Raw genomic sequence first — 11,030 nt, 5'->3', positions numbered from 1 at the left:
CTCATAAGCTCAATATTGCAGCATTCTAAGATATGTAATCAAATACAAGCAAAACTTTTAAATTATATTTTAGTCATATTTGCAATTCTGAAATTATTTGCTATTTTCTCTCTATTATTTTTTCTCAACCAGGAGCATAGCTAAGGACAAGATAAATGAGTTATGGATAGTGGCAGGCAGGTGAGAAAAAGTTCTCCAAGTGTTATTGATGCACGAGTCCTCTCCCAATCACTGTTGCAAACATTTGTCTTCTGCTATAAATTTGCACTGCCTCTCAGAATATATGCAATCATGGCCCCCCAAAACAGTTTCTTAGTAAACAATCTTATCCATTCCAAACCTCAGGATGGGTAGGTTGAGGGTACCCTCTGTACTTGCTTACTAACATTTATCAACTGTTGCTAACTGGGACCCTACACTATTTATAAATAAGTCTCTGACTCTCACTCACTCTTCCTCAGCTTACTGGTTTCCTCTTAATAGGGAAGCATATATGTACATAGAAGTGTCTGAGGGCACCATATTCAGGATATCAACCCAGACATGAAATTACAAATGTTCATCATTCTTGGCAGAAGGAAAAGGGGTAAAGACCGAGGTCCTAATTGGGAAATTCAGTTAACTAAAAGGGCTGTAGAAAGTCAAGCACTCTTTTATTTTTAAACTTTTTATTGAGTTATAGTCATTTTACAATGTTGTGTCAAATTCCAGTGTCGAACACAATTTTCAGTTATAGATGAACATACACATATTCATTGTCACAATTTTTTTGGCTGTGAGCTACCACAAGATCTTGTATATATTTCCCTGTGCTATATGGTATATTCCCTTGTTCATCTATTCTGCCTATGCCTGTCAGTATCTACAAATTTTGAAATCCCAGTCTATCACATCCCATCAACCTCCCCCTTGACAACCACAAGCTTGTATTTTAGGTCTATGAGTCTGTTTCTGTTTTGTACTTATGTTCTTTTATTTTTTAGATTCCACATATGAACTATCTCATATGGTGTTTTTCTTTCTCTTTCTTTCTCTTACTTCACTTAGAATGACATTCTCTAGGAGCATCCATGTTGCTCCAAATGGCATTATGTTGTCATTTTTATGGCTGAATAGTATTCCATTGTATAAATATACTACATCTTCTTTATCCAGTCATCTGTTGATGGACATTTAGGCTGTTTCCATGTTTTGGCTATTGAAAATAGTGCTGCTATGTACATTAGGGTGCAGGTATCTTTTTGAAGTAGGGTTCCTTCTGTATATATGCCCAGGAGCGGGATTCCTGGGTCATATGGTAAGTCTATTCCTAATATTTTGAGGACTCCCCATACTGTTTTCCACAGTGGCTGCACCAAATGGCATTCCCACCAGCAGTGTAGGAGGGTTCCCTTTTCCCCACAGTCTCTCCAGCACTTGTTACTTGTGGACTTTTGAATGATGACCATTCTGACTGGTGTGAGGTGATACCTCATTGTAGTTTAGATTTCCATTTCTCTGATAATTAGTGATATTAAGCATTTCTTCATGTGCATATTGATCATTTGTATTTCTTCCTTGGAGTATTGCTTGTTTAAGCCTCTGCCCATTTTTGGTTTGGGTTGTTTGTTTTTTCCTTGTTAAGTCATATGAGCTGCTTATATATTCTGGAAATCAAGTCTTTGTAGGTTTCATCGTTTGCAAAAATTTTCTCCCATTCTGTAGGTTGTCTTTTTGTTTTACTTATGGTTTCCTTTGCTCTGCAGAAGCTTGTAAGTTTCATTAGGTTCCATTTGTTTACTCTTGCTTTTATTTCTATTGCTTGAGCAGACTGTCCCAGGAGAACATTTTTGAGATGAATGTCAGAACATGTTTTACCTCTATTTTCTTCTAGGAGGTTTACTGTATCTTGTCTTAGGTTTAAGTCTTTGATCCATTTTGAGTTGATTTTTGTATATGGTGTAAGGGAGTGTTCTGGCTTCATTCATTTACATGCTGCTGTCCAGTTTTCCCAACACCATTTGCTGAAGAGACTGTCTTTATTCCGTTGTATATTCTTGCCTCCTTTGTCAAAGATTAGTTGACCAAAAGTTTGTGGGTTGACTTCTGAGCTCTCTATTCTGTTCCATTGGTCCATATGTGTGTTTTTGTACCAATACCATGCTGTCTTGGTGACTGTAGCTCTATAGTATTGTCTGAAGTCTGGGAGAGTTATTCCTCCAGCCTCTTTCTTTTTCTTCAGTAATGCTTTGGCAATTCTAGGTCTTTTGTGGTTCCATGTACATTTTATTATGATTTGTTCTAATTCTGTGAAATATGTCTTGGGTCATTTGATAGTGATGGCATTAAATCTGTAGATTGCCTTGGGCAATATGACCATTTTAACAATATTGATTCTTCTAATCCAAGAGCATGGGATATCCTTCCATTTTTTTAAGTCTTCTTTAATTTCCTTACTCAGTGTTTATAGTTCTCCATGTATAAGTCTTTCACCTCCTTGGTTAGATTTATTCCTAAGTATTTTATTACTTTGGGTGCTATTTTAAAGGGGATTGTTTCTTTACTTTCTTTTTCTGTTGATTCATCGTTAGTGTAAAGAAATGCAACTGATTTTTGAACGTTAATTTTGTAACCTGCTACCTTGCTGAATTCTTCACTCAGCTCTAGTAGTTTTGTGTGGACCTTTTAGGGTTTTCTACACATAGTAACATGTCGTCAGCATATAGTGACACTTTTACCTCTTCTTTTCCAATTTGGATCCCTTTTATTTCTCTCTCATGCCTGATTGCTGTGGCTAGGACTTTCAGGACTATGTTGAATAGGAGTGGTGATAGTGGGCATCCTTGTCTTGTCCCAGATTTTAGTGGGAAGCTTTTGAGTTTTTCACCATTGAGTACTATGCTGGCTGTAGGTTTAGCATGTATAGTTTTATTATGTTGAAATATGTTCCCAGTTTGATAAGGGTTTTTAGTCATAAATGGGTGTTGAATATTATCAAATGTATTTTCTGCAACTATTGAGATAATCATGTGGTTTTTGTCCTTTCTCTTGTTGATGTGATGTATTACATTGATTGATTTGCATATGTTGAACCAGGCTTGTGTCTCTGGGATGAACCCCACTTGATCTTTTTTATGTGCTGTTGGCTTCTATTTGCTAATATTTTGGTAAGGATTTTGGCATCTATGTTTATCAGAGATATTGTCTGTAATTCTCTTTTTTGGTAGTGTGTTTGCCTGGTTTTGGTATCAAGGTGATGGTGGCTTCATAGAATGAGTTTGGGAGTATTCCCTCCTTTTCAGTCTTCTGGAAGAACTTGAGAAGGACTGGTATTAGTTCTTCTTTGTATGTCTTTTAATATTAATCCTTAGCTTATGAAATGAAAATGTCCAAATGTCCCTGGAGGAATTACAAATCAGTTTGGACTTTAAGAGTCTGCTGTTGCTATTCATCTGACTGAAATAACAGACAAAGATAAAGTCAGTTGAAAATTAACAGGAAACAATACTTTTCCCCAAACATCCATTGCAGCTATAAAGTATCATTTCAGTCACTTTCTTTGAGTGACTACTGCTTTCTCTAAAATCATAGACTATCAGAAACATTGCCATTTGAAACTCAATCAGGAAGAATAAAGTATCCCAATTCAACCTGCAGGATCTAAAACACTTTGACCCAGATAAGGGGCATTGATTTCCAACTAAGATACAGAGATTCTGATAAGGGGATTCTGGATATAACATTCTACATCTATATTAAATTCTTTTTTCAATGGAGATAGGATCTTGAGTCCACTTTGAAATTCAGTTTAGGTGTTGATGACTTTACATATAATCCTGCTTTTGTTACCAAGGCTGTTGTTCCAGAATCATACCCTTGCCCCTCCCCCAAATGGAAACCAACTACTCTTATCTAAGTTTCTGGAAGAAGCTGCAAAGAGAAAAAAATTACTGATTAGAACCAACTAGACTAAAGATGGTGGAAGATTTGATCTCCAGTAGGCCTTGAGCCTCATTATATACTCAGTATAATACACTAGCATGCTAAACGACACACTCACCAGCCTGATGACAGTTGACAATTGCCTTGGCAACCAGAAAAGCCCATACAAGGACTGGAAAGGAGTGATGCATCAGTTCTAGGTCTAAACCACACTTTTGTTTTCAGATAAGTCATGAATATTCCTCCCATTCCTTCCAAATCCTCCTCCTTTTACTTCAACCCTCCTATGTATTGGTGTACACCTGAATTGGGTTGAGAAGTTGATTTGGGAACTAGATTCCTGCTTCTCCATTCTTTGGCCATTGAATTAAGCTTGTGCTGTTCCAATCTCAGCATTGGTTTTGTTATTGGCTCTGTGAATATGACTGGGGATAAAAGAAAAAACCTCCTTGGCTGAGGCAAGAGGTCTTGGCCTGGGCTAGAATCCTGGCATGGGTCCAGTTGACCAATTCAGTAACACTTTGCCCATGAAAACACAACTTCACTTGGATTTCATCTAAACTCTACCTTTCTCTCATATGTATCATTTCTGGTCTCTTCATGCCATTATGTAGATAGGAATTTCCATCTGGAATCTTTTTCCTTCTCCATGAAGAAATTATTCTAACATTTATTTTGTTCAAATCATCTGGTAATTAATTCTTTCTGTCTTCGTGTGGAATGTCATTATTTAACTTTTGTTAAAAAATTTTTTTTTACTGGGTATTACGCTCCAGTTTATTTTTTTTTTTCTTTCAGTACTTTTAAAGATGTTACTCCATTGTTTCTGGCTTTCACAGTTTCTAATGGAAGATGGCTGTCATTCTCATTTTGTTCCCTTAATATGACTTTTTTTCTCATTGCTTTTAAGATTTAATCTTTATTACTGTTATTTTTCATTTATTGTGTGCATTTTGTAGCTTTCCCAATATTTCTTCTGCATTTGGTTGGTATAGAATCTTGGATATCATGGATTGTAGTTTGTATCAAATTCAGAAAAAATTTGGCCATTATGTTTTTTTAATTAATTGTACATCACTTCCTCCTTCTGGGACTCCAATTACATATAGTTAGACAGCTTTATATTGCCCCACAGCTCACTAAATTTCTGTTTATTTATTTTTTCCTTCTTTTTTACTTCCATGCCTCATTTTGGACTATTTATTTTACTATATCTTCAAGTTCACTTATCTTTTATTCTGAAATGTTTCACTTTCTGTGTTATGAATTTGTCAAACTAACACTTCTTAAGTGGAGCATGGGGTGTGGATAGTGAGCCATGGTTCAAAAATAGACCAGAGAAATTTAAATAGATTTGTGTCTCATAGGTCCTGGAGGAAGAGCCTGTCATGCAACAAGAGGCCACATGAAAAGGGTCAAGGCAAAATGCAGACAGAGAAAGACAGGACCTGGCGCACATGCATATATTAGGGTCTGTGCTTAGAGTGTTTTGGGGTTCTTGGGCTAAGGCTGGTTGGCCAATTCAGACCAAAATAATAGTGTTTAGTAAGCTCTAAAAGGGTCTTCTCTAAGGGGAACAAAAGAAAAGACACTAGGAGGAACTGTTTGATCACAAGTGCTTTGAAGTAGTCAAATCAGGCAAGAACAATGAAAGACCCTGAATAGCCAAAGATATCTTGAGGAGGAACAGCAAAGTAGGAGGCATCTACCCTCCTGATTTCAATTTATATTACAAAGTTATAGTAATCAAAACAGTATGGTAGTGGCATAAAAACAGGAATATAGAAAAGTAGAACAAAATAGAGAGCCCAGTTATAAATGTAAGTGTATACAGTTAGCAATTTTTGGCAAGGGTGCCAGGAACACACAATGGGGAAAAAAGACTCTTTTATAAATAGTATTGAAGGGGCGGGACTGGAGGGTGCCTAGGGCTGGGGCATTGCAGGCTGGTGGCGTGTGTTTCTGTTACCCTGGCTCCCAAACATGCAGCTCTATGCCAAGCTCTTCAGGGCCGGCAATGCACTGCAGCAGCTGCTGCCAGGTGGCCAAGCCTACTGGCATCAGACACAGCACATGTCCACCATGGCCATAGCCTTCCACATGAACTTCAACTATGTGTGGCTGCACCTGCTGAAGTGTGCACTGCCAGGCCATGCATGGTGCACCATCCTGGCCAAGGTCTGTGTGACCAGGCACTCAAAGTGTTTGTGGGGTCTCTGCCTTCTATGCAAATGTGAGTATTCAGTATGGAAAGGATGGTATATTTTTGGACATGAGACAAAAATTCTGGGATATCTTTAAGAGTGGTCTGATGTACTGGCTGGTCTGATGTACTGGCCTTTTGTACAGCTGGCGAACTTCAGCCTTGTTCCTATTCACTGGAGAACACCTTACACTGTACCCTGGTTTTCTGTGGTCACCTTCCTCTGCTTCTCACAACAGCATGGGGATGGCATGTAAAAATCAGCTTTCACTCTCCTTCATATAAAGGGGACACACAAATTTGAAAAGGCTTCAGAGAAATGACAAGTCATGAACTCCCTGAAAATGACTGACTTTTCCTCTTAAATGCAGAGGATTGACCGCAGATGAAATATTCTGCTTACTAGTCTTGTGCTCCATTTTGAAGAATTACTAGTCCATAGACCCAAATAATTTTTAATTAGCAATAACTTTCATTTTCATTCACATCTCCTTTTTCCCATTCTAATCTGAAAGTATTACTTCTCTAATACTTTGGCTATTATCAATAACAGTGGCAAAGTGGCATTTTATAATCATTACTATTTCTAGTCTAATATTTTATTGACAATTGATTTAAGGAACCCCTCTCATTTTAATTGTATACATCTCTCATCTAAATTCTCAGGTTATGTCCTAAACATTTTTGGATCATATTGCCTTTTATAACAAAAATAGTCCTTATAGTAAATTTCTATTTACAAGGAATTCAATTGGGAAGAGTGAATGATCAGGTTTCCCCCTAAAATACTGTATAATAATTTATTATTATGCTGTTGCTAAGGTTATGCAAGTACATTTTATATCAATCAATGAATCAATCAATCAATAATAACAAAGAATAGTAATATTATTGGGAAACTGAATATCCACATGCAAAAGAACAAAACTGAATCAGTATTTTACCTCACTCACAAAAAATAAATTGACATTAATTAAAGACTTACATGCCAGCATGAAAATATAAACCTTCTATGAGAAAATGTAAGGGAAAATTACCCTGACATTGGTCCTGGAAATGATTCTTTTGGATAAGACAATAAAAGCACAGAGAACAAAAGCTAAAATAAGCAAGTGAGACTACATCAAACTAGAAAGTATCTGCAAAGCATGTAAAATTCAATAAATTGAAAAGGCCACCTACAGAATGGGAGAAAATTTTTTCTAGCCATTTATTGGCTAATGGGTTAATATAACAAAAAATATTAAAAATTCATGAAACTGAAGAGCAAAAAAAGCAAATAATTCAATTTTAAAATGGGCAAATGACCTGAACAAATATTTTTCCAAAGAAAACATGCAAATGGCCAATAGGTACATGAAAATGTGCTCAACATCCCTAATCATCAGGAAAATATAAAGTAAAACTGTTACATGTCAAGTTAAAAAATGCATATCCAGGGATTTCCAGTCAAGATGGCAGAGTAGTAGGACCATGAACTCGCCCTCTCTAACAATCACAAAACTACCACTGACTTCTAATCAACCATCAAAAAAAAAAAAAAAAAAAAAAACCCTGAAACCTAGCCAAAAAAAATCTTCAACTGGAAACAAAGAGAGAATTCAGTCAGTAGGAAGGGCGTGATTGCAATATAATTGAGCCCCATAACTCCTAGATGAGCTACCCACAAACTGGAGATTAATTAAATTCTAGAGGCCCTCCCACAGGAGTGAGAGTTCTGATCCCCATGTGAGGCTCTCCAGCCCAGGTTTCCAGCATTGGGAGGAAGAACCCCCAGAACATCTGGTTTTGAAGGGCAGCAGGGTTTAATTACAGGAGCTCCACAGGACTGGGGAAAACAGAGACTTCACTCTCTTGAGAAACACAGAGAATCTTGCACGTCCCAGGAAAAAGGGCACAGGCAGTGATTTCATAGGATCCTGGGCCAGGCTTGCCTGCTCACTTTGGAGGGTCACCTGGGGAGGTTGGGGGCAGCTGTGGCTAATCCTGGGGGACATTAAAGCTGGAGACATACTACCTAATAAAACTAAAAAAGAAAGAAAAAAGCTGGAGACAGACATTCAGGGAGTGGTCATCTACATGAGCTTTCCTGGAGACTGACATCTTGCCTTGATTATTGGCTCCAAGACCTGGCTCCACCCAACAGCCTGTAAGCTTAAGTGCTGGGAAACCTCAGGCCAAACAACATACTGTATGGGAATGAAGCCCCACCCATCAGCAGTCTTCCTGAGCCCACAGCTGCCTCTAGACATGCCCCTAGACATGTCCCTAGACATGTCCCTGCCCACCAGAAGGCCAGGACCCAGCTCCACCTAGCAGTGGGCAAGCACCAACTCTTCCTCCCAGGAAGCCTGTATAAACCTCTAGTCCAGCCTCATCCACCAGGAGGCAGATACCAGAAATTAGAAAATAAGAATCCCAAAGCCTGTGGAAGGAATCCACAAACAGGCCGGACTCTACACTGGAACTGGCTGGGCCCTAGCCCTTGGGTGACAAGAGGGGAGTGCATTCCTGGGATGCATAGGACATCTCATACAGAGGGCCACTTCTACAAGGTCAAGAAATGTAATTAATCTACATAAAAATACAAATAGAAATTTAGAAAAAATATGGTGGCAGAGGAATATGCTTCAAGCAAAGGAACAAGATTAAATCCCAGAAGAAGAAATAACTGGTGAAGAGATAGGCAATTTATCTGAGAAAGAGTTTAGAATGAAGATGGTGAGGATGTTCAGAGAACTCAAAAGAATTATAGATGCACAGACTGAAGTTTTTAGAAAAGAGCTGGAAAATATAAAAAATACCCAGGCAGAGTTGAAGAATAAAATTACTGAAATGAATAACATACTAGAAGGAACCAAGAATAGACTAAATGAGGCAGAAGAATGGATTAGTGAGCTAGAAGACAGATTAGTGGAAATTACTACTGCAGAACGAAAAAAAAAAAAAAAAAAAACCACAAGAATGAAAAGAAATGAGGATAGTTTGAGAACTCTGGGACAACATGAAGCACATTAATATTCTCATTATAGAGGTCCCAGAAAGGGAAGAGAGAGAGAAAGGGCCTGAGAAAATTTTTGAAGAGATAATAACCAAAATTTTTCCCAAATTGGTAAAAGAAACAGTCACCCAAGTCCAGGAAGCACAGAGAGTCCCATACAGAATTAACCCAAAGAGGAACATGACAAGACACATAGTAGTCAAATTGACAAAAATTAAAGATAAGGAAAGAAAAATATTAAAATCAGCAAGAGAAAAGCAGCAAATAATCTACAAGGGAACTCCCACAAGGTTATCAGCTGATTTTTCAGCAGAAATTCTACAGGCTAGAAGGGAGCAGCACATTTCAAGTGGTGAAAAGAAAAAACTACAACCAAGAATACTCTACCCAGCAAGGCTCTCATTCAGATTTGATGGAGAAATTAAAAGCTTCACAGATAAGCAAAAGTTAAAATAATTCAGAGTCACCAAACCAGCTTTACAACAAATGTTAAGGAAACTTCTCTAGGTAGAAAAGAAAAGGCTACAACTAGGAACAAGAAAATTACAAAATGAGAAAGCTCAACAGTAAAGGCAAACATATAGTAAAAATAGGTAATCATCCACACACAAACTAACAGGAAATTTGAAAGAAAAATGTGGTAAAATCATCTGTATCCACAATAGGCAGTTAAAGGATACACAAAAAAATTACATGTAAAATATGATACTGAAACCAGTAATTGTGAGGGGAGGAGGGTACAAATGAAGAATATCTAAAATGCATTTTAAATTAAGAGATCAGCAACTTAAAGCAATCATGTACATATAGACTTCAATGCCAAAACCTTACGGTAACTGCAAACTAAAAATCTGTAATAGATATACACACAAAAAAGAAAGAGAAATCCAAATGCAACTCTATAGTCATCAAAACAAAAGAGAAAAGAACAAAAAGAAGAAAGAGAAAAAAAGACCTACAAAAACAAATCCAAATCAATTAACAAAATGGCAATAAGAACATCCATATTGATATTACCTTAAAAGTAAACAGATTAAATGATCCAACTGAAAGACATAGACTGGTTGAATGGATACAAAAACAAGACCTATATATATATATATGCTGTCTGCCAGAGACCCACATCTGAGCTAGAGACACATACAGGCTGAAAGTGAGGGGAGGGAAAATGATATTCCATGCAAATGGAAACCAAAAGGAAGCTGGAGTAGAAATACTTATATCAGACAAAATCAACTTTAAAATAAAGACAAGAGACAAAGAAAGACACTACCTAATGCTCAAGTGATCAATCCAAGAAGATGTAACAATTATAAATATACATGCATCCAACATAGGAGCACCTCAATATATAAGGCAACTGTTAATAGACATAAAGGGAGGAACTGACAAAAACACAATAATAGTGGGAGACCTTAACACCCCACTTACATCGATGGACAGATCACCTAGACAGAAAAATCAATAAGGAAATATAAGCTTTAAATGACACATTAGAGCAGGTGAACTTAATTGATATTTATAGAGCATTCCATCCAAAAGGAGCAGAATGCACATTCTTCTCAAGTGCACATGGAATATTCTCCAGAATAGATCACATGCTGGCCCACAAAGCAAACTTTGGTAAATTTAAGAAAATTAAAATCATATCCAGCATCTTTTCCAACCACAATGCTACAAGAAAAAAAAAACAAAACAAAACAAAACTACAAACAGATGGAGGCTAAACAATATGCTACTAAACAACCAATGGGTCACTGAAGAAATCAAAGAGGAAATAAAAAATACTTAGAAACAAATGAAATTGAAAAGATGATGATCTAAAGCCTCTGACACACAACAAAAGCAGTTCTAAGAGGGAAGTTTATAGCGATACAAGCCTACCTCAAGAAACAAGAAAAATCT

The 11,030-nt window shown here is 37.1% G+C and overlaps 1 pseudogene; it reads left to right on the top strand.

Moving 5' to 3' along the window:
• Positions 1–5,835: 5,835 nt before the first annotated feature.
• LOC105072519 (mpv17-like protein pseudogene) lies at positions 5,836–6,381 on the top strand (annotated as a pseudogene).
• The last annotated feature ends 4,649 nt before the right edge of the window (positions 6,382–11,030 follow it).

Source organism: Camelus bactrianus, chromosome X (assembly GCF_048773025.1).
Source record: "Camelus bactrianus isolate YW-2024 breed Bactrian camel chromosome X, ASM4877302v1, whole genome shotgun sequence".
In the NCBI taxonomy this organism is placed as follows: domain Eukaryota; kingdom Metazoa; phylum Chordata; class Mammalia; order Artiodactyla; family Camelidae; genus Camelus; species Camelus bactrianus.
Note: the sequence above shows the minus strand (reverse complement) of the source record. Positions and strands in the feature narration are given on the sequence as shown.